The sequence below is a fragment of the Acomys russatus genome, chromosome 7, assembly GCF_903995435.1.
Source record: "Acomys russatus chromosome 7, mAcoRus1.1, whole genome shotgun sequence".
Lineage (NCBI taxonomy): Eukaryota > Metazoa > Chordata > Mammalia > Rodentia > Muridae > Acomys > Acomys russatus.
The window spans coordinates 66226514-66244699 of NC_067143.1; the positions used below are offsets into that span (position 1 = coordinate 66226514).

The 18186-nt window shown below is 45.2% G+C and overlaps 1 pseudogene; it reads left to right on the forward strand.

Moving 5' to 3' along the window:
* LOC127192042 (heterogeneous nuclear ribonucleoprotein A3-like) overlaps nt 1-8642 on the forward strand; it is a 90473-nt pseudogene extending 81831 nt beyond the window's left edge.
* Nucleotides 8643-18186: the final 9544 nt, after the last annotated feature.

The window sequence follows — 18186 nt, forward strand, 5'->3', positions numbered from 1 at the left end:
GATTATAATAAATAAAATATACATTTAAAAGAAGAAGGTCAAAATGAAACAGATCTAGATGAAAGAGAGACTTCTAACTTACATGAATGAATTCAAACTGCAGAACAAGCAGGTAACTTACATTGCTAATCCCACTACATGGGAATAGCTCTGAGACTGGCTGAGACTTGAATGTCTATGCATAGACAGTGCTTCTTGTTAGTTGCAGAATCCCTGTGACTTATTTTTAGATGCCATTCTTTGAATGTTATGAATGAAGATTTACAGAGGCCTTTCTTCTGTTCACACAAAGAGCGGAGAACCAGCCTTAACTGTTCTGTGCATCCTGCACACCTCATACTTTCATAATGGTTGTATAATGCTTGTGAGTAACTATATGTTTTCAGGTAAAAAGAACAGGAGACTGATGCTGGATCAGACCTGACAGGATCCATTCCTCTCAGCACGCTGGACACTGGCATCCTGCATCCTTCAAGCTCCAGCCCCATCCAGTCCTCATCAGAACAGCATAGCTTCAAAGAAAGCTCCTGATTCCAATTGGCCCAGTATTTCAGATTGTCACACACAGGACTTCTATTAAGCCTGGACTTTCTCAACATTTAGGAATGGGAACACAAATGCTATTCCTAGCTTGCTTAACCATTTTCCCCAATTGTATTTGGTCCCCTAAAAAGGTATTATTTATCTCAAGTCAGCTAGAAGGAGCCTTAAAAAGAGAACCATGCCCCATTTCCCTTAAGGGGGCCTTGGCAGCGATTTTGATTGTTTTCTTGGAATATGAATGTTTATTTTCATTGGGAATTGGTTATAAGTTATTATTGATATTATTCAGAGAAAAAGAGGTTGGATTCAGGGATTTCTCTCTTTTCTTTTATCTTTCTTTCTTAGGTATGGAGATAAAAGTCAAAAAGAAAGAAAGGGGGATATAGAAATATATAGGGATGACAGGACAAAAGTAGATTATTGAATCTACTCCTCAACTTAAGGCCTTAACTGCTACTCACAAACAAGGTTATTTTTAATTCATTGGTATAGAATTTTGCATATTAATGCAAACTAAGCTCAATTTTGATACATTGGTATAAAATTCAAATTCAAGATTATTCTTCACACACATTAAATATATTGCTACTCTAATCAGAGGTAGTGAACCCATACAACTCAATTATAACACACGGTTTACTTCCAATACTTTGGAGGTACTATTGCAAGATGTTTAGGATAATTAAGTGATGCACATCGTTAGTTGATCAAATCATGGCCATGTCAATCACCAGTCTATTTTTATCACAAGAATATACATGTAGGTTTAACGTATAGATAGGATTCTATAGATAAGGTAAAATAGTTAAGTAAGGTCTCCAAAATCATCAGAGACCTACAGAATATGGCATTTAAAGATTAAAAAAAAAAAGGTTTTAAGGATCCTTTGACAATAAGACAGACTAACTTCTGGGAACACCCAGCCTACCTCAGAGAAGATAATGACCATCAAAGAACCTCCTTTTGGAGATGGCTTCAAATGCGGCAAACAAGCCACTGGGGAAAATGTCCTCATTTCTGCTACAGACAGAATTCTGCCTAAAAGTGGGCAACCTTGGACACAGGCAGAGTCGATGGTCAAACTCTGCCAAGACAGGGTAAGCAAGTCCTCAATAGTTCCTGCCGCACAAATATGTCTGCCAGATATAATGGGCCAGAAGGATGAAAACGATGCTCCAATGTTACAGAGAGTTTTGAGTGACTGACTAGGCAGCGAACTGTCTCTGTCATTTTCTCACTTTGGAAGCTGCTAACCTGCACTTCCTGTTTACTCAGATAATTAATTTCATTCCTTCTCAAGTCTTTGATGGGATTGAAGACCAGATAGTTTAGTACTACAATTAAACTTGGTTGTTTAGGGATTAAGATGTTTTTAGGTCTAGATAGAACTTTTTAGGTTAATAGAGATAAGACAAGATAGATACTGACTTACATTTAGAATTGTAGACTCACTAAGATAGGAAAGATATTTTCTCTAAGGCTGCCAAATAAAAATAGGCAAAATACTATGAATATAACATTTATATAATTCCTAATTATTTCATGGTCCTTCTTGCTGTATGTAGTTTATTGTATATATGTATAATAATATATATGTAAAAGTAAAAAAAATAAAATAAAAAACAGACAGGTTGATCAACAGAATCAAATAAAAGACCCAGAAATAAACACACTCACCTATGGACACTTGAATTTTGACAAAGAAGCCAAAACCATACAATGGAAAAAAGAAAGCATTTTCAACAAACGGTGCTGATCTAACTGGATGTCTGCATATAGAAGAGTGAAAATAGATCTATATTTATCACCTTGCACAAAACTCAAGTCCATGTGGATCAAAGACCTCAACATAAAGGCAGATACACTAAATCCATTAGAAGAGAAAGTGGGGATCAGCCTTGAACTCATTGGTACAGGAGACAACTTCCTGAACAGAACACCAACAGCTCAGCCTCTAAGGTCAACGATTAATAATAAATGGGACCTCATGAAATGGAAAAGCTTTTGTAAGGCAAAGGACACTGTAAATAGAACAAAATGGTAGCCTACAGACTGGGCAAAGATCTTTACCAAGCCTATATCTAACAAAGGGCTAATATCTAAAATTTGTCCACCTTAGTTTTTTGATACAGGTTCTCACACTGAATCCAGGGAGTTCACTATTTTGGGAATACTGCCTGGATATCGAGGTCCAGGACTGAGGCTTACTGCTGTCTCATCATGTCAGGTGTTTTACATGCGTGCTGGGGATTGAGTTTAAGTTCCTGGGTTTTTACAACAAATATTTTCTCTGGAGCCATCTTCTCAGCCAGTATTTTGTATTATTTAAAGTGTAATGGGAATTTTAATTTTCTTGGTGACAGAGTATGTCACAGAGTTGAAGTTGGGATTTTGTTTGTTGTTTTCTGAAACAAGGTCGCATGTAGCCCAGTCTGCCCTTGAACTCACTACCTAGTTGAAGATGCCCTCCTGTCCCCACCTCCCAAGTACTGGGATCACAGGTGTGTGCCTCCACATCTGCCTCTTGATGCTTTGTTTCTGAATGAAGGAATGGGTTAATGATTGACTCCTGGAGTCTTTGACCAATTTCAACTATAACCTTGATACAAAATGTGACTTATTTCTCTCTTACTAGAAATAAGTGGGCATGTGGGAAACTGCTATTCTGCTAAGTGGGCGTGTCTAGGTACTGCCATGTGTCTCTTTATGATTGGTCTGTGTTCTGAGAAGTGTACTGCAAAAATTCTGTCACCATGTAAACATACTTCTAGCACCGTGGACAGGACAGTCCACTGCACACTTAGACTATATGGTCTGGCCTCCTCTAGTGCCAACAAGCAGGACTCAGCATGAAGTTCAAGAGAACACCGGAGGAAACAATGTATATTGTTAGAGGCATCGAATTTGAGGCACATGCAAGTTGCTTCTGGTTTAGTTCAGTTCTTTCCACTTGAGCAAGAGTGCAGTGAATGATAAAAATAAAACAGTAGCCTCACAGACGGCAAGAGATGTCGTATCATTATCTTGTACTGTACGTTACATGTAGTTCTTTACCCCATTTTTGTTCATTTTATGTGTGTGTGGGTATTTTGTCTGCATATGTGTGTGCATATATATGTATAGACACACACACACACACATCTCTATCTCTATCATCTCGATCTCTATGCATCCATGTAGTACATGCATGCAGTTTCCTCAGAGGCCAGAAGAGGGTATCATTTCCCCGGGGACTGGAGCTACAGATGGTTAGGAAGGGTTCTGTGCAAGGGCAGTCACTGGTTTTAACTACTGAGCTATCTCTCCAGACCCATTCCCTCCACTTTTCCGTGTGTGTGTGTGTGTGTGTGTGTGTGTGTGTGTGTGTGTGTGTGTGTGTGTGTGTATGTTTACATGCATGCAGAGGCCAGAGGTCAGACTTAGGTGTCATTCCTTAGGAACTGTCTACCTTATTTTTTGAGACAGAATTGTCCACTGGAACATAGGGTTCATAGTTCAGTTAGCCTGGCTGGCCAGGAAGCCTCCGAGATCTACCTGCCTCTGCCGCCCCAGCACTGGGATTGTAAGTGCATGCCGCCATTCCTGGTTTTTTACATGGGTTTTAGGGATCAAACTCAATTCTCCTGCTTGTGAGGCAAGCACTTTACTGACTGAGCCATTTTCCTAGCCTTTGTGCTCCACTTTCCTGTGATTGTCAGTGCAGTGGATTTGTTACATGGCACCACCACAACCATGGGCATGGAGATTACATAGTGACACTATGGTGGCTACCATGTCACCAGATAACAGGAGTCCCTCAGCTCCTGGATGGTCTTATAGGTCCTCCAACACATGTGCAACCTGTTGCTGAGACGTTGTGTGGTGTGTGGCCAGATCTGGATCGCGCCTAACCTAGCAATGCCACCCTTATGTTGTAGCTCACACCCTCTGAAGTTGGCTGTCTTCATCATCATGGCCTGAGATTGTTTAAACGGTTGGTGATGGGGGCTGGCTCAGTCAGCAAAATGCTTGCCGTGGAAGCATGTGGAGCTCCACATGATCCCAAGAACTCATGTAAAAAATAGGAGTCAGGAGTCAGCACACATTCCTTGTGCTGTGAATATGCAGACAGTGGATACGGGGGTTTGCTGGCCAGCCAGCCTAGCCTAATTGATAGGTTCCAGGCATGGGAGAAACCCTATTACCAAAATCAATGTTGATAACATCTGGAGAAATGACACTTGAGGTTGACCTCTGCCTTCCACATGCATGCACACAAATGCACATGTTCTCACCCATGTACTCATGTGCACACAAGAACACACATGTGTGTATACACAGGAACACACACACACACACATACACACGCGCGCGCACACACGCTAATGAATCCCTTGCATTACTGTCCTAAAAACTCTAGGGATTGTTCTTTCTATGTCAAGGACCCCAAAACACTGATGTAACCATATTCTCAGACCATTATGGTGCAGTGCATGGGGACCGCTGGATTTCCTGTCCTTTTCCAGAACGCCATTTGCTGTTTTCTTCGCTGGCTGCTCAGTGAAGACATGCTGTTTCACACTGATGAGCCACCCTGGCTTCAACCCTCCTGATAACACTGTGCCCAATCTCCGAGGTTGTGCCTTTTGTCTTGTTTGCTAAGGCTGCGGCTGACAGCTTTCTTCAGCCTCCCCACAACTCAGCTTTATTACAAAGTTCTGCTCTCTTTTGGAGAAATAGATTTGATGCTGGGGACTTTAATCACTGGGTCCTGCCTGGCCAAATGGCTCATCTAGTGTTTTTATGGGGCTCTGGCGACTTCCAAACACTGTAAAATAGTAAGCTAAGCAGAAGTCTCATTGAGCCTGTCCTTTTCACCCACCAAGCACATTCCATGCATTGGCATTTTATGTCAGTGAGTAGATAGAGCGAACCCACTTTTCAGGTCAGAAAACTGAGGGGAAAAAAGACTAGGAAATGGTCCAGAGTCACAATTCACCTGACACGAGTGTTGGTTCTGCAAGACTGTAGAGTCCTAGCTTAGAACCAGGGAAAAGCTTGCAATTGAGGCATTTAGATCCTGGGCCTTGGGAGGTTGGAGAGTGTCGGAATGAGGGTGCTGAGTTCTATCCACGCAGGGTAATTCAGGAGCTTGGGCTCATCACATGCCAAGTTCAGAAGAAAGAAACAGTGCAGGAAAGCAATAGGTAGGATGCTAGCAATGGCGCAAAGCATCACGTTCAAAGGCAGCTGGGGGAGATGCAGAGAAGCATCGGCTATAAAGAAAGGACCGTGGCCAGGAGAAACCAAGTGGGGGGCCAGGGAGGGGACCCTGATATTGCCCATACATGGTGGGAATATACAGAGGGCTCCGAAGACTCCGTGGTGCAGCGGGTGCAGCACAGGGCACCCAGGCAGCGGTCTGCAGTCTGACGCAGGTCTCAATTTGTTGCCACATTCACCTCTTACTTCAACCACTCAAGAAATGTCATGGAGTTCCTTTGAAGTACTTCAGTCACCAGGATGCAGGGGAAAAAGGTAGAAAAGGCTCTGTTATTTCCTAGGACACATAACACTATATTAATAATCGTTATAATCAAAGCAACCAACAACCACCAAGTGCTTAAGCGTAAGCCAGTGTTTTAATTACTTTACGTATATTAATATGTTCAATCTTAACAACTACCCTGTGAAGGCAAGTGCTGTTACTATTTCTATTTTACAATCAAAGAAGCTTTTGGAGAGAGAAGTCATATCCCTGCCCCTCCTCCGCCTTGTGGTATTGTGGCTGCCATAGCCTCTGCGGGGATCAGGCTGGTTGGTGACTCTTGGCTTCTGATCCCTGGGCTCTGTCACCTCTCATGAGGCCACTCGGCTTCTTCCAGCAGCCTTTGATAGCTTCCAGGTTCATCGACCGGTGTTTTGTGCTTTTAATTGTCCTCACAGGCATTTCTTAAACAGTCTGCTTTGAAAATGTGGAACTTTTAATTGGTCTCACTGGTGAAAAGGATGTGCCTGCATTGTGCCCAGCAGGCATCTGTATGCAGATCACCCAAACAACCATACTGCCATTTCTGAGTGGATGTGTAGAATCCAGAGCCCAGGAGAGAACCTCTGCCACCTGCCTGCCTGGTCCTCTCCCCCTAGAATTTTATTTGACATTTGTTGGATAAGACATTTTTATATCTGTGTTCCAAGCTGCCCAACACTGTGTGGGGTACCAAAAATATAAGTGGAGGGATTTGGCATCAAAGAGTCTGCAGACTCGCTGTGGAGGCAGTCAGTGTGGGTACAGAGATAGCCTACTCAGGTCCCAGTGAGGGCTATCCGAGCAGCCGAGGTTACCCAGTGCTTCCCAGGTTTGGGGGAAGGAAAGCAGCATGGCTTCCTTAAAGGAAGGGGACGAGCTTGAGAAGATCTGGATAGGTGGAGGCAAAGAGGACGGTCATTCCAGGCAAGGTCAGCCAAGGCAAAGGGGACGTGGGCGGAGTCCTGTGGCTACCTGTGCCACTCAGCTTTCCTTCCTTATGACAAGATGTCCAAGTCAACTGCAACAGGGGAAGAGTTCATCTGCTTCATGGTTTCAGAGGTGTCAGCCTGCAGGGCTCTTGGATTCTGTTGTCTCTGGGCCACAGGGAGGTAGAGAGTCACCTTAAGTGCACATGTCAGTAGGTCAAAGCTGCTGGTGTCATGGAAAAGCTGGGAGGGAAGAGGGAGGAGAGGATGAAAGAGGAAGAGGGAGAGGAAGAGCGGGAGGAAGAGAGGAGAGAGAGAAGCTGTGAAGGGGAGAAGGGGTGGTGAGAAAGAGGAAGAAGAGGAGGGAGTAGAGGGAGAGAGAAGAGACAGAGAGAACAGAGGTAGAGAGAAGGGAGGGGAAAGAGAGAGATGAGGAAGGATAGAAGAGAGGGGATGGGAAAGAGAGAGAGAAAGAGAAGGGGAGAGGATGAGGGGAACGGGAGAAGGAAAAGAGAGAGGGAGGAGGGGAGAAGAGAGAGACAGAAAAAGAGGGGAGGGGAGGCATGGAGAGAGGGAGGAGGGAGGAGGGAGGAAGCAGATGGGGAGAGACAGTTGGTAGATGTTCAAAATGCCTGTTAATGCTGAGATTTTTTTTTGTGTGTGTATAAAAGACTTGTTCTCTTTTGTTAATGTCTAGAACACAAAATAATGGGATTCTCTTTGGCATTTTTATCCATGTTTATTATTGTACTTTGCTCTTGTTTGACTCTGCCCTCTCCCTAACCTCCTCCTCTTTCTGGAATGGTCCACCTGCTGATTACATGTCAGATAGACCTTCTGCATATGAGAGAAAGGATGGCTCCCAGCCTTGCTGTTTGCTGTCATCATTGGGAACACCGATAAACAGACCCCACATCTAACAAGGTACACTTACTTGGGCCGGAGTGGCCCAGACAGCAGCATTTACTTGTAGATTTCTATAAGACTCTCAGTTGTGCTTAAGTTTGGGAAGTGCTACTTCGGAGTGGCTCAAAAATTATTTTAAAGCCTGGCTTTGAGCTTACCAGCTATACTTTGGCATGTCTGCTCAGCCTGTCAAAGGCCGATGTCCGAGCCTGTAAAAAGCCTAATCACATGCCCTTCCACAAATTATGTAAAATAGAATGAAGTAGCTAGCACTCTGGGAGCACCATTACCTTTCTTGAGAAAGGACGGACTTCTGTTTTATTTATAAGCAGAAGCTTCACTAGTGAGAGCCAGGGCTGGGCAGTGATGGGTGCGAGGGCTGCTTGGAGTCCTTCTCACGAAACCTGCCCTTGCATGGTGCACAGCCTTCCCTGTGCTTTTAACCAGGGTTGATATCACAGCATACATGCCACAGATTTGGTGTTTATGAGGAAAAGGGGGGAGGCCCACAACCCCAGATCTGCTAAGGGTTTCAAATCCCAACATCCCGCGCACCTGAGGTTGATAGAGAGTCATGGAGAATGGCCAGTCTCACGATTAACAGACTGTTCCCTACGCCTCCCCCATTTTTTGTGCCCCAGACCCCTGTGTCCGGGGAGCAGCCCTGGGGCATGAGTGTACTGGCCAAAGCTGACTTTTCACCTGAGATCCTGGTGCTGTTTGCACCTAATGGTGGGAGGGTGCCACCTCCCAACTGAGCCAGAATCTCTATAAATGTTACCTCCATGTTTCATGACTAATGCAGTGCACTCAAGCTGTAGCGTCTGTCAACAGTACTTGGAAGATTTGAAGACACAAATTGATTGATTTCACTCCAGTTCCTCTTCATTGTTAGGTCTGGGCTTGCACCTCGCAAGGTGTATTGCAACACATGGACCAGTGCTATGTGTTGGTTTATGTTAAAGGCCTGGGCTCCAGGGGCTGCCACTGAGAGGTGGTGGAGCCAGGAAGAAGTCAGATCCCAGTGGGGCGAAGTTAGGCTACCAGAGAGTAAGGCAATTCTTCAGAGACTCCTGGAGTTCTTGTGGAAGATAGTTATTGTAAAAGGAGCAAGCTGGGCCTCTCCCATCCTCTTGGCCTTGAGAAGTATCATCAATTGCATGGATATATGCATGTATCCTCTATTTCTGTCTGCTGGGGGGGGGATACAGCTGAGACTTCATTTTGCTGAGCCTTTGTCTTTGGATTTTCAGCCTCCAACTCCTTTTTCTTCACAGGTACCTTGCCTCATGTAATTTGGTGTAACACCACGGCTTCTTCTTCTTCTTCTTCTTCTTCTTCTTCTTCTTCTTCTTCTTCTTCTTCTTCTTCTTCTTCTTCTCTTCTTCTCTTCTTCTTCTTCTTTCTCTTCTTCTTCTTCTTCTTCTTCTTCTCCTCCTCCTCCTCCTCCTCCTCCTCCTCCTTTTCCTCCTCCTCCTCCTCCTCCTCCTGCTCCTCCTCCTCCTCTTCCTCCTCCTCTGCTGTTGCTGCTATTGCTGTTACTGTTGCTGGCCTGGGACCCACACTTGCAGAACTATGGCCACATAACATCATTAGTCTCATGTATTAGGCTTAAAAGGAAGAGCTGTACAAACACCACTAACAACCAGGAATTTATGTCCTTAAAATGTTGTGTAGAGCCGGGCATGGTCAGCTGGATTGCTGTGAGTTCAAGGCCAGCCTGGTCTACAAAGTGAGTCCAGGACAGCCAAGGCTACACAGAGAGACCCTGTCTCAAAAAACAAAAACAATAAAATGTTGTGTAGCTGGGTACATGGAAGAAATCTCAGCACTGGGGAGGCAGACACAGGAGGATTACCAGGAACTCGAGGTCACTCTGGGCTGTACAGTGAATTCCAGGTCAGCCAGGGATACAATGTTTCAAACCACCTAAAGGGAGGGAGGAAAAAAAAAGCACAAATGACTTAATGATTAACATAATGACATGTAAGACTTCTTTGGTAAACATTTATGGTACCCTATTAGAAAAGTTTGGTTCAAATTTCACTGTTAATAGAAAAGGTAATAAGTGATATTTAATGCCATTAGTAGAAATTTGCATGTGTTTTCTATGTATGCCAACTTTTGATTTTTGCCTTAACAAAATACCCAAGAAAAACACTGTAAAAGAGGGAAGGACATACTCTGAGCTCATCCACACATGAGTCCATTCATAGGCTTATAATGTGATGGGTTGTTGAGACATGGCAGAAACACTGTGTGTGTGTGTGTGTGTGTGTGTGTGTGTGTGTGTAGGCAGGCACACAAGTGTCACAGCACTCATATGGCCACTGGAGGACAACGTGGCCATGTAGTTAAGCTTTTGCCTTTTTGAGGCAGGTCTCTTTTTTTTTTTTTTTTTTCCTTTCCGTTGCCTCATACTTCAGGCTGGATGGCCCACAAGCTTCCAGATGATTCTTCTGTCTTTACCACATCAGTGTAGAAGTGCTGGAATTACAGGTTTGTAATTTCCTGCATAGCGAGAGGATGAGACTCTGGCTGCCAGGCTTGCTTGTAAAGTGAGTTTACTCATGAAACCATCTCCCTGCCCTTAACCAATGCTTCAGTCATTACCTGCAGTCCACAGCACATCCATCCATCAGAGACACATTTGCATAATTTCTGACATAGACAATTCACAGTGCGCATGTACATCATACAACTTCCCCTACACAGAACTGACACCATATCTGTGGCCTCATACTTGTGACCTCACATAGCACAACCTGCAACATACACAAAACTTGTTATACCTTATGCAACCCATAATCCATATAGGACATACTGTAACCTATAACTCACCTATATAACCCAAGACAAGCACCCACATCTCACATGCATGCAGTCTTCAGTACCTGTAGCTCATCTTGCAGATAACTCACATGTTTCTATACAGCTTACAGCATGCAAACAATGCAGAGTTCTTCCCTCAGATACTCAAGCAATCTTGAGCACACAGTCCACACTCAGAAAACACACACAGTCCCCCCAGTCCTTCAGAGACACCACACTCACCCTCACATCACACATACCCACACCACACCACACACACGTGCACACGTGCATATATACACCCATCTCTCTCTCTCTCTCTCTCTCTCTCTCTCTCTCTGTCTCTGTCTCTGTCTCTCTGTCTCTCTGTCTCTCTGTCTCTCTCTCTCTCTGTCTCTCTCTCTCTCTCTCTCTCTCTCTCTCTCTCTCTCTCTCGCCAAATAGCCTTTCCTTTTCCTGACTCAACAATAACCAACAAAAATAAAATTATTTGCTTGTTTTAATGATATGTGTATTTTGATGAGTATTTTGTCTACGTGTATGGAAGTGTACCATGTGCATGGAATGCCCATGGAGACCAGAGACAGCTGATGAGTCTTCTGGAATTACAGTTGCAGGTGGCTGTGAACTATTATGTGGATGCTGGGAACCTAGCCTGGCTCCTCTGCAAGGGCAGCACATGGTGCTCTTAACCACTGAATCATCTCTCAAGGCCTGAAATAATGCCTTAAAAAACATGGCAAAGAAAGAAGAAGGGATGAGTATTGTGAGGAGCCATGCTGAGCTCTCACTGGCTTTATGCTTTTAGCAGAGTCGGGGTCTCATTTCTCATTTGTCACCAGGGAATTTCTAGAATGGTCCATTCTTCCATACAAGCTGATGTGGGCTGTGACAGCCTTGAAATGGTCCTTATGTCTTTTCACCTGCTCCATCTCCATTTTTCTACCAACCATCTCCTAGCAAAGGTCATGAAAATGTTTCATACCCATTGCCTTTAATTATTAGAGAGTCTGGCCCCTGGTCTTTAGAGAAGAAATAAATCTTCAAGCAATTAGAGCAACAGGGTGCAACAGGCTTTAGATGCCAATTACCAAATCTCTGTAGGACCTCACTTCCCAGAACAGCACGGAAAACATTTGCTAAACTGTACTGTGAGACGAGGCAGCACGACCAGGCCCGAAGTGCATCCTCCAGGCTCTGGTTTGTGCTTGGAAAGGCAAGAGTCCACTTTGATGTGTTCCAGGTGGCCACTGCAGCATCACAGGGCAGCAGGGGAGGATGCTGGCTCTCTCTCTCTCTTGTCTGTCAGAGTCTGTGGATTCCTCTTGGATACAAGAGTGGTGAGAAGGGAAACTGCCAGCACCCGTGGCCGAGCTAATGAGTCCTGCTCGCAGATCTGTGGTGTCTGCTTAAGCTTCTGCTGAGAAGTGTGTGCAAAGTGGCCCCCAGGCACTTAGCAGGGACAGGAGGAGAGCATCCATCCCTTGGAGTGCAAGGGTCCTGGTCTTGCTCTGACTATGAAGGAAATGGCAGGGCAGGGATTTGAGAGAGGGTGGGAAGAAACTGTGCTGGAATCAGGTCTGTGTTTATCTCAGGACCCACCCGGATTGATCCTATAGGGAGAGTTTAGCCAGGCATTAAAACCGAGGAGGATAAAGAGGATCCAGAGAAGGGAAGAAAGCAAGCTCGCCCACTGAGAACTCAGCCTGAAACTGGGCCCATTCATATTTTGTTGGTGACTCTTTCTGTCTGTCTGTGTCTACCCACCTACCTACCTCCTGACCTATCACCCCCCACTACCTATCTATCACCTATCCATTTATCATCAGCCGTCTATCCATCAGCCATATATCCATTCTATTGGTTCTGTGTTTAAAAACATTGACTATCACATTAGCATTTACATATAATTTTAAGTATGTAATTATTAGAGTACATTATTATGGTCCTCGGCTTATACTTTTTCTTATCTTTGTTTTCTATAAAAAGTTTTCACTTCAAAAATCTCTATCTGTAGTTAAGAGTCCATTGGGAAAATGCCAGTTGAGTCCTGGGTGTGTGATGCTGTAACTCTAGTTGTTGTGGGTGTGCGATGCTGTAGCTCTAGTTGTTGTGGGTGTGTGATGTTGTAACTCTAGTTGTTGTAGGTGTGCGATGCTGTAGCTCTAGTTGTTGTGAGTGTGCGATGCTGTAGCTCTAGTTGTTGTGGGTGTGTGATGCTGTAGCTCTAGTTGTTGTGGGTGTGTGATGCTGTAGCTCTAGTTGTTGCGGGTGTGCGATGCTGTAGCTCTAGTTGTTGTGGGTGTGCGATGCTGTAACTCTAGTTGTTGCGGGTGTGTGATGCTGTAGCTCTAGTTGTTGTGGGTGTGTGATGCTGTAACTCTAGTTGTTGTGGGTGTGTGATGCTGTAGCTCTAGTTGTTGTGGGTGTGTGATGCTGTAGCTCTAGTTGTTGTGGGTGTGTGATGCTGTAACTCTAGTTGTTGCGGGTGTGCGATGCTGTAACTCTAGTTGTTGTGGGTGTGTGATGCTGTAACTCTAGTTGTTGTGGGTGTGCGATGCTGTAGCTCTAGTTGTTGTGGGTGTGTGATGCTGTAACTCTAGTTGTTGCGGGTGTGCGATGCTGTAACTCTAGTTGTTGTGGGTGTGTGAAGCTGTAACTCTAGTTGTTGTGGGTGTGCGATGCTGTAGCTCTAGTTGTTGTGGGTGTGTGATGCTGTAACTCTAGTTGTTGCGGGTGTGCGATGCTGTAGCTCTAGTTGTTGTGGGTGTGTGATGCTGTAACTCTAGTTGTTGTGGGTGTGCGATGCTGTAGCTCTAGTTGTTGTGGGTGTGTGATGCTGTAACTCTAGTTGTTGCGGGTGTGCGATGCTGTAGCTCTAGTTGTTGTGGGTGTGTGATGCTGTAGCTCTAGTTGTTGTGGGTGTGCGATGCTGTAGCTCTAGTTGTTGTGGGTGTGCGATGCTGTAGCTCTAGTTGTTGTGGGTGTGTGAAGCTGTAGCTCTAGTTGTTGTGGGTGTGTGAAGCTGTAACTCTAGTTGTTGTGGGTGTGCGATGCTGTAGCTCTAGTTGTTGTGGGTGTGTGATGCTGTAACTCTAGTTGTTGTGGGTGTGCGATGCTGTAGCTCTAGTTGTTGTGGGTGTGCGATGCTGTAGCTCTAGTTGTTGTGGGTGTGTGAAGCTGTAACTCTAGTTGTTGTGGGTGTGTGATGCTGTAACTCTAGTTGTTCTTGGTGTGCGATGCTGTAACTCTAGTTGTTGTGGGTGTGTGATGCTGTAACTCTAGTTGTTGTGGGTGTGCGATGCTGTAGCTCTAGTTGTTGTGGGTGTGTGAAGCTGTAACTCTAGTTGTTGTGGGTGTGTGATGCTGTAACTCTAGTTGTTCTTGGTGTGCGATGCTGTAACTCTAGTTGTTGTGGGTGTGCGATGCTGTAACTCTAGTTGTTGTGGGTGTGCGATGCTGTAGCTCTAGTTGTTGTGGGTGTGCGATGCTGTAGCTCTAGTTGTTGTGGGTGTGTGATGCTGTAGCTCTAGTTGTTGTGGGTGTGCGATGCTGTAGCTCTAGTTGTTGTGGGTGTGTGATGCTGTAACTCTAGTTGTTGTAGGTGTGCGATGCTGTAGCTCTAGTTGTTGTGGGTGTGTGATGCTGTAACTCTAGTTGTTGTGGGTGTGTGATGCTGTAGCTCTAGTTGTTGTGGGTGTGTGATGCTGTAACTCTAGTTGTTGTGGGTGTGCGATGCTGTAGCTCTAGTTGTTGTGGGTGTGTGATGCTGTAGCTCTAGTTGTTGTGGGTGTGCGATGCTGTAACTCTAGTTGTTGTGGGTGTGCGATGCTGTAACTCTAGTTGTTGTGGGTGTGTGATGCTGTAACTCTAGTTGTTGTGGGTGTGTGATGCTGTAACTCTAGTTGTTGTGGGTGTGCGATGCTGTAACTCTAGTTGTTGTGGGTGTGTGATGCTGTAACTCTAGTTGTTGTGGGTGTGTGATGCTGTAGCTCTAGTTGTTGTGGGTGTGTGATGCTGTAGCTCTAGTCGTCTTGTGCCTAAGTGGATATTGTTCAGGGAAGGGGTTTTTCAAAGAAGTGCTGGGCACAGTGCCTGACTCAAGGGATGCAGGATCTCTTACTGTAGCTTATTATGCCATGTTTGTTTGATTTCCCTGGGAGATCTGCTCTTTTCTGAGGGGAGGAGGAGGTAGGGTAGACTTGGGGATGAGGTGTGTGTGGGGAAGTGGGGGAGGGGAAACTGCAGATGGGATGTACTATATCAGAGAAGAATTTTTAAAAAATGAAAAATAAAAGTAGAAAAGATGGCTAAGAGAGAGGGAGGAGCAGGGGCAGGGAGCCTGTGGTGTGATGTCTGCTCTTCTGTCCACCCCAGTGGTGTGGGACCAGGGCATGAAATGCTCTTTATATAAGCTGAGGTAGGTATGTGAGATTTGGAGGCACCATTGGACCTACAATGAGTTACCATGACAAAGCCCAGCCTCACCTCATGCAAGCGGTGACTCAGATAGGAGTCCCACCGGTCAACTTCTCTAGGATCTTTCCTGGTGCAGCCACCATGTAAGAAATGCACATAGATTCTTTTCTTTTTAATATATTAAAGCACCAGCACCCACCTCCTGCACAGAAAGTCTTCTCTACCCCAGCCCTCGCCTCATTGACTGAACTGCAGCCGAATGAGTGTGAATGTGTGTGTGTTTATGTGTACATATGTGTATGTGCACCTATAATGTGTGTGTGTGTGTGTGTGTGTGTGTGTGTGTGTGTGTGTATTGCAGGTGGGGAGTTAGGAAGTACTATATAGGAGGAGAAATGGTGAAAAAAATGGCCCAATCTATATCTAAATTTTCTATTTTACATAAAATGTGTAAATGCATGCACATGTATATGTGAAGACTAGAGAGCAAATCTGAGAGTCATCCTCAGGAATGCTACCCATCTCCTTTGAAACAGGGTTTCTCATTGGCCTGGAACTCACCAATCTGGCTGGACTAGATGCCAGTGAGCCCCAGGGATCTCCTGTCTCTGCCTCTCCATCATTGGGAGTACAGTCAAATACCAATGCCTGGCATTTTTAAATGGGGTCTGAGGACCATGGTCAGATGCTTGTATATGCAAAACAAGCACATTATTAACTGACTCTTCATATCCCCACTATTAAATAAGGTGCATGATATAGTCTTTTGGCTCAATGTAGAAGCTTAGCCTACATGATGCCCTGGATTCTCATCCCAGTAAAACACACACACACACACACACACACACACACACACACACACACACACACACACACATGAGTTTTCTTGTCTTTTGATACTCACTTGAATATATGGACCAGGTACCTGTGTTCTTGGCACAGCACTAGGCAGCCATACCAGCTAAGAGGTGAGAGGAGGAACTTATTGGAATCACCAAATTCAGAAAGGATGGTCTTTTGCCTAAAATCTGTGTGCTACATACAAATGTAAAATTGTGAGGAGACAGAGACAGGAACAGGAGGATCCCTGGGCCTCACTGACCAGCCCTTCCAGCCTGACTGCTGAGCTCTATGCCAATGTCTCAACGTTCGTGCATCACTTTATAAGTCTTTTCCTTTCTCGTCCTGGCATCCCCAGAGAGACACAGGGATGTTCAGATGCCACACACCTTAGCAGAATCACAGCTGAAGCAGAACATTCCCGCCTCCAGGGCCAGACACCGCTCCATCCCCTGACCTTTGTGTTTTGATATTCACACAGAGCATAGTCCAAAGGGCAGAGCAGCTTCCCCTGCTCAGTAGGCGAGGTCTCCAGGCTTCTGCAGGACACCGATGGTCAGCTATTATCTAGACGGATGGGGCAATCGGCCACAACATTTAGCAACCTCTCTATCAAATAAATGGCCAGAGAGGCTTCTGACACTTCCAGTATAAAAGAGAGGAGAAGCTATATTCCTCAGCGTTACAAGGTTGTTTGAACAAGGCCCATTAAAGGGATTGGTGTAAATTGTGGCTGAATCAGTGGTGATTTTCTGCCTCATACTCTTCCAGGGTTTTTCTGAGGATGGTGTGGCTTAAAGATATTTTTTCCCCTCTCATGCTTAAATTGAATCCCTATTGTGAGGTATTAGGAGACTGGAAATTAAATCTAGCAGTGCTGTTTAGAGGCAAATCCTTTAGGAGGTGATCAACATTAGATGCATCCATCATGGTAGAGGCCCCATAACTGAGTCCCCATGACAGTGAGGAATAGAGACACACATGGGCATGATCCTTGTCCCCTTTCATGGCAACGGTCTGTGACACCTCTGAAGCTACAGGAAGAGTATTGGCAGGTGCATACGGCCTCTCACTCTGTGGCAGCAACTGGTCCATCGCCTGCTGTTGTTGAGTTCTGGCTTACAGCATCCTCTCCCCCAGCCCCACCTGTCTCCCTGCTCATCCCCCAGATACCTGCTTCCCTTCCCTCCCCCTTCATTTCCTGGATACCGGCTCCACCTGCTTGCTCCCCCCCAATCTCCCAGTGCCAGCTCAAGTTTCACCCTTGCCAGAGCTCTTTCTTTACTCTTCCAACTGAGGTTAGATCCCCAGAGTTTCTCTTTATTAAATTGCACTGTGCCTTTCTCCCTTCTTTTCTTCAGAAGTCTATTGTATGTTATGATTAAATACAGCAGAATATGGTGACTGGGAAGGAAATGAATGAAAACAGGAAGGAATCCTTCAGTGAACAAACTTGGCGATGCGAGTGCAAATAAGAGAGGCCTTCCTCAGTAGGTGGGTCAGAGCAAAGGCTACTGGCAATGCTGGGCTTAAATTCAGACTCCATAGCCTACGATCTGATCTGATGTGTCTCAACTTTTAATCCGTGAATTGGAGGCGATGATAGAAACGCCAGCTCTGACAGTTCTTTGTAGGCTGATGACTTATTGTGGTGAAGTGCTTAAAAAAGCACCAGGGGCATGTCAAGTATTGGCACACCACAGTCATTATTAGGAAGTGGATTATAACTGGGGAGAGGCTGTAAATGTTACAGATGACTTTATGTGTTTATTTTTTCCTTGTTTGTCTTTGAGATGTGGTCTCTTTATGTAGTCCCGCTGTCTTGTAATTCTCTCTGTAGACCAGGCTGGCCTTGAACTCACGGAGATCCTCCTGCCTCTGCCTCCCAAATGCTGGGATGAAATACGTGTTCTATCATGTCTGGCTTAACTTACGTGCTTTATTTTGCTGCTACAAGCCAAAAGCGCAGACTCAATAGAACCAGACAATCACAACTTAGCCAACAAGACTGAGTCCTTCTCCGGTAAATGCTGGCTTGCTCTAGAGTGGCTCACCAAAACAGGCTGACTCCCTAGACAGAGGATGAGGCCCACAGTGTGGGGTGCTGAGCAGAGTCGGTGAGGGTGTCCTGATCACAGACTCCTCCATGTGGAGAGAGACACCAAGAAATACAAGTGGCAGAAGATAATCCAGCAAGACAGGAGACAGTCCCCTCAGCAGGGATGATCATGG